At 35.3% G+C, this 6,096-nt stretch overlaps 1 pseudogene; it reads left to right on the plus strand.

Annotated features, from left to right (window-relative positions):
* The first annotated feature begins 320 nt into the window (after positions 1-320).
* LOC123594365 lies at positions 321-1,389 on the plus strand (annotated as a pseudogene).
* The last annotated feature ends 4,707 nt before the right edge of the window (positions 1,390-6,096 follow it).

Consider the following 6,096-nt stretch of genomic DNA (forward strand, 5'->3'; position numbering starts at 1 on the left):
TGCGTGGTCTCTGCTGCAAGGACCATCCTCTGCATCAGAAGTGACCATGCTCAGCTAGCCTGCTGGGGAAGGTTCACTTAGGAGGAAAGGCACTTCTTTCGTTCACACTTGTGCAAATGACTCAGAGCTTACTCACCTGGCATTTTGCTATAGCAAAATGATAGGGAACAAAAACTAAGATGTTTGAAGACAGTAAAACCTAAATAAAAAATAAGTATCATCATCCAAGAAAGACCTATTGGAGAAAGCAGAGGATGAAAAAGAACAGTGTTTTATTCAATGTATTTCAGCAGTTTTTGGGAAATTTAATTTAAAAAAATATGGCTACTTTTTCTTCAAAGAACTGTGCTTTTCAGTGGCAGTTACATCAAAACAACCAGACCCTAGGTGTTAACTCTTTGCTATGATTGATTATACTTGGGGACATGTTATTGAAGATACTCATGCGAGGAATGAGAAGGAAAAATACCTATCAAGGTTTTATGGAATATTTTTGCATCTCACTGGAGTTCATTGCTCTTTTACTTTTAGCAAATATGCCCCTTATGACCTATTTTATGACATATTTTTAGGCATTAAGTTTACTGAATACAACATCTGCCTATTTACTGAAGTTGTTTCCTTTAATCATGGCTTTTTGTATCATCCAGGTTTCTTGATAAAATGTATAAATTACTTTCTGATTTTCTCTAAAACCACCAAACTTCCATTTAAGAATCAAAAGTTATTTTATTTCTTCACAGTAATTTTCATTTAGATTTCAGTCCTTGCTTATGTTTTGGGAGATCCAACTATCCACCAAAATGTGAAGGCACAGAATGTTTATTCTTATCAATGTCCTTTCTACTTGAGTATTCAGAGTTACTGTCTGTCATTTCCCACGGCTGATTTTATTTATAGCTTTAATAACATCTTGGTCAGAAGTTACTACTTTAGTACAGGCTATTAGGATATCTTTCTATAGGAATGAGAGTCTCCTATATTTTTCTTTTCATCCATCTAGTTATATAGTGAGCTTTAAAAAAGTACTCCTGACTGAGCTCATTACCTGTTTTCTTGGTAGCTGGTTACCATTTGTCCTACTTCAAATTGTCCTTTTACTTAAAATACATATAAGCCAGAGTATATAGAAATGAACATTCCCTGTATTTTATCAATAGTTTTCTCACTGCTATTGTTTATTGGTTTAATTGCCACAAGCATAATTTAAGAGACATCACATTACCTGTGGATTAATGTGTCAACTGGAAATGATGCCTAATTACATTCACAATTTATAATATGGAGCAAATTTAAAACCTTATACCATTAATAATTTGTTACATGCCAATTATATCTCAAAAAGGCTGGACAATTTTGTTAGTATGCTGTCATGTTGAAACTAATTAAAACACAACTACAATAAGAATCATCATTTACAAACAGGTAGGCACGATGGCTCAGGACAAATAAAAAACTGAATTGAAGTCTCTCCTTCTTGTTTTCATAAATTCTCACTATGTGTCTTTTGGAACTATGCTATTATTTATTAAACTGTATGTTTTTTTAAAACAAAACAATTCCAAGTCTTTATACCTTCTCAGGAACACTGTATATTACAAATATTAATTTGTTACTAACACAAGCATGAAATGAGTTAATATTTTGGTCATATTAATGTTTCTGTTACAAAAAAAACAACAAACAAAAAAATCTCGATGCAAACTATTATGTAAATCTGAGATTTACTGCCAACTTTAAAATATGACCTGAAATAGACATTTTTTATCAAATTAAGAAAAATAAATTGCATTCTGTAAACTAGAAACAGTGGAGACCAAAAGTAAAATCACATTACCATCTAAAATCACTCCAGAAAAATGAAACACTTGCATGTGCACTTAACAAAACATATACAGGATCCATATAGTGAATATTATAACATATGATGAAAAAAAACTGAAGAAAACTCAAACAAATGGAGAGACCTTCCATAGTCATGGATTGAAAGATTAAACTAGAAAACATGTCAACACTTTCTAAATTGCTTAATAGGTTTGATGCAGTGGTTATCAAAATCCCAAGAAGCTTTTTTTGTAGATGAGCCTATTGAAAAATTTATATGGAAATTTGGGGTGCCTGGGTGGCTCAGTCAGTTAAGCTAAATTGAGACTTTTGATTGACTCTTCTCAATCAGCTCAGACTGACTTAACTAAGTCAGTAAGTTAAGTTGAGACTCTTGATTTTGGCTCAGGTCATGATCTCACCGTTCCTGGGTTCGGGCCTTGCATGAAGCTCTGCACACTGTCTCAAGCAGAGAATCTCAAGCCTAAGATTGTCTCTCTTTTGAGATTCTCTCTCTCTCCTCTCTCAGCCCCTTTCTTTCTCTCTCTCTCTCTCTCAAAATAAATAAATAAACTTTAAAAATTTATATGGAAATTCAGAGGCCCAAAGATAGCTAAAACGATTTTGATTGAGAATAAAGTGGTACCATTACAGTCCTGGGCATTTATCCCTGAGTAATGAAGACTATGTTCACACAGAAATCTGTGCATGAATGTTTATAGTGGCTTTATCTGAAATAGCCAAAATCTGGGAAGGACCCAAATGTCCTTCAGTGGGTGAATGGCTACACAGAATATGGTGCATCCATGCCATGGAATACTACTCACTGCTAAAAAGGAATGAACTATTTACATATGCAACCCTATTCATGAATTGCCAGAGAATTATGCTAAGTGAAAAAAAGCCAATATTAAAAGGTTACACACAGGATTATTCCATTCTTAAGACCACAAAAATAATATATGTGAGAAAGATTGTTGGTTGCCAGGTTGAAGAGTGCTAAGAGTGGGAATGAAGTGGATCTGGTTGTAAAAAAAGGGGGGGTAACATGAGGGATCCTTGTGATGGAAATGTTTTGTAGCTTGCCTATATCAATGTCAATATCCTGGTTGTCATTACACTATAGTTTTGTAAGATATTACCACTGGGGGAAATTGGGTAAATTTTAACTGGGTTCTCTATTATTTTCTTTCAACTGTATGTGATTCAACAATGATCTAAAAAAAACTTAATTGAAAAAGTTACCATATAATAAAATATGGTACAACTGTTAAAAATGACAACGATCCCGCCAAAAGAATAAAATGGGAAGAATTATTCTACCCAATATTAAGACCTATTATTTAGCTACAGTAATCAAGACAGTGTGGTGTTGGCTGAGAGATAGACATGTACATAAGTGTACTAGGGTTGAGAATCCAGAAATAGACCCACACAAATATGCTGAATTAAATTTTGACAAGGGTGCAAAACTAATTCAATGGAGGAAGGATAACCTTTCAACAAATGGTATAAGAGTAATTAGACTTCCTTAGGTCAAAAAAATGAATCTTGACTTAAACTTCACACACTATATAAAAATTAATTCAAAATAAATTACAGAAATCCATGGGGGAGGGGAAGGGAAAACAAAAAGAGGGTAGAGTGGGAGAGAGCCAAAGCATAAGAGACTCTTAAAAACTGAGAACAAGCTGAGGGTTGATGGGGAGTGGGAGGGAGGGGAGGGTAGGCAATGGGCATTGAAGAGGGCATCTTTTGGGATGAGCACTGGGTGTTGTATGGAAACCAATTTGACAATAAATTTCATATATTAAAAAAAAACAAAAAAAACAAAACCAAAATAAATTACAGACAAAAGTAAAACATAAGACAATAACAAAAAATTTAAATACATAGAAAAATCTTTGATATCTAGGGCTAGGAAACAAGTTCTTAGGCTTGAAACCAAAAGCATGATCCACAAAAGGAAAAACTGATAAGTTGAATCTCATCAAAATCAAACACTTTTGTTCTGTGAAAGCCCATGTGAATATGAGGAAAAGACAAGCTACAGACTGGGAGAAAAGTTTGCAAACTATGTATTTGACAAAGGATTAGTATTTTGACCATATAAAGAATTCTCACAAGACCAAACAATACAAGTACTGGTGAAAGTGTGGGAAATCTGGAGCACTCATACTCATGCGTATTTCATGGAAGTGTGAAATGACATTGCCACTCTGCAATACAGTTTGGCAGTTTCTTAAAAAACTAAATATACAGTAACTTAAAGTCCTAGATATTTTACTCTTGGGCATTTATTCCTTATAAATAAACATTAATATTTGCACAAAAATCGGTATACAAATGCTCATAGCAACATTGTTTCTAATAGCCAAAAACTAGAAACAGCCCGGATGTCCTTCAACAGGTGAATGGTTAAACAACCTGCAATACATCCATTGCACAAGGTACTAATAAATGGAACACTTGATACACTCAACAACTTGAATGAAACTTCAGAGAATTACACTGAGGAAAAAGTAAATAAAACCAAAGAGTTATATACTGTATGATTTCATTGTTGAAATGAGAGAATTTTAGAAATGTAGAATGCATTAGTGGTTGCCAGATTAGGGGAGTCAGGGACGGTAGGGTGGGAAAATGTGTGTCATTCTAAAAGGACTATATGTGTGATCCTTGTGATGAAAAAACACTTCAGTGTCTTTACTATGGTGCTGGTATATGTGGTAAAACTGTATAACACTAAGTATACACCCACACCCACTCCCACTCCCACCCACAAATAAATACGACTGGGAAATCTGAATAAGATCAGTGGACTGCATCCATGCCAATATCTTAATAGTGATATACTATAGTTTTGCAAAATCTCATCTGCATTATTTCTTTTTTCTCTTTTTTTAGTTTATTTTTTGAGAGAACGAGAGAGCAAGTTGAAGAGAGGGGCAGAGAGACAGAGAGAGAAAGGGAGAGAGAGAGAGGTAGATAGAGGCTCTGCACTGCCAGCATGGAGCCGAATGCAGGGCTTGAACCCAAGAATCATGAGATCATGACCTGAGCCGAAATCAAGAGTCAGACACTTAACTGAGTGGGCCACCCAGGTGCCCCATATCTGTATTATTTCTTACAACTGCATGTGAATCTACAATTATCACAATAAAACTTTAAAATTAGAAATAGAATGGCAGGTTTTGAAGGCAAAACAGAACCAAATTCAAGTAGAGGTGGTGAATTGGAATCAAAAAGAGGATACTTATAAGAAGGAAGGATTCTTGTAATGCATAGTGCATTTTCTCAGGACTTTGCATTTCAACAGACTTAGGTTGATAACTGGCTTCATCACTGGCAGGGTGAATGAATGATTCAGCCTCTCTGATCCTCCATTACCTCATGCATAAATGTGAATAATAATATTACTCCTTCTGTGAAGCTGCTCCCAAATATCTGGATTACACGTTCTTCTCTGTGTTCCAAGTTTCCTTAGCTCACTCCTGCTATGACTCTTATCACATTTGCCTTTTAATTATTTTCACTGTGGCCATCTGCTTATTAGACGATAGTTACTCAAGCACTGTTGTCCTGCAAGAATCACCCCTGTGTCTCCATAGTCTGCCTCACCCAGCACCTGGACCCTGGTACTCAGCAAAGGAGTAATGATGAGACATGCTGCTTACTCAAAACACTCTATTATTATATGATCATCTTGCTCATAATATAATATATTGACTATAATATAATGTATTGAAGATGAGTGAACATAGAAAGTCTCTGCTTACATTTATTTTCATAAGAACAAGGCTGGGGGGCAGTGCTGGTGGTGGTGGTTTGTATCCCCATATCTTGTTCAGAATATTCTGGTACCATTGTATTCTCCACTTTTTCCCTTTCATAAACCTAAATACAAAAGAACTGATTAACAGATTCGGGTTTCAATAAATACTTGTTGGTTGAATTCAACACTACCATGAGGTACTTTAGTTTTTCAGCCAGTTACTGTAGCTGTCATTCTTATGTATGTAAGCTTACACTAGCATAATCAAGAACATGACCTCAGTGATCAGTGGCCTTGGATGAGTTGCAGTGAGCTCTTTCACATTCTCTCTCTGTCTTTCTCCTGATGTTTTGGCCAGAACTTATTCTGTGTTTTTCTCATAGGCTTCCTTCCCCCTGTGTCTTTTCTTTGTACTTACACAGCTTTTCTGTTTGCATGTCTATCTACCCCCAAGTAATTGTGAGATCCCAGATATCAAAGGCTATAATCCATTCTTC

The sequence above is a fragment of the Leopardus geoffroyi genome, chromosome X (genome assembly GCF_018350155.1).
Source record: "Leopardus geoffroyi isolate Oge1 chromosome X, O.geoffroyi_Oge1_pat1.0, whole genome shotgun sequence".
Taxonomy (NCBI): domain Eukaryota; kingdom Metazoa; phylum Chordata; class Mammalia; order Carnivora; family Felidae; genus Leopardus; species Leopardus geoffroyi.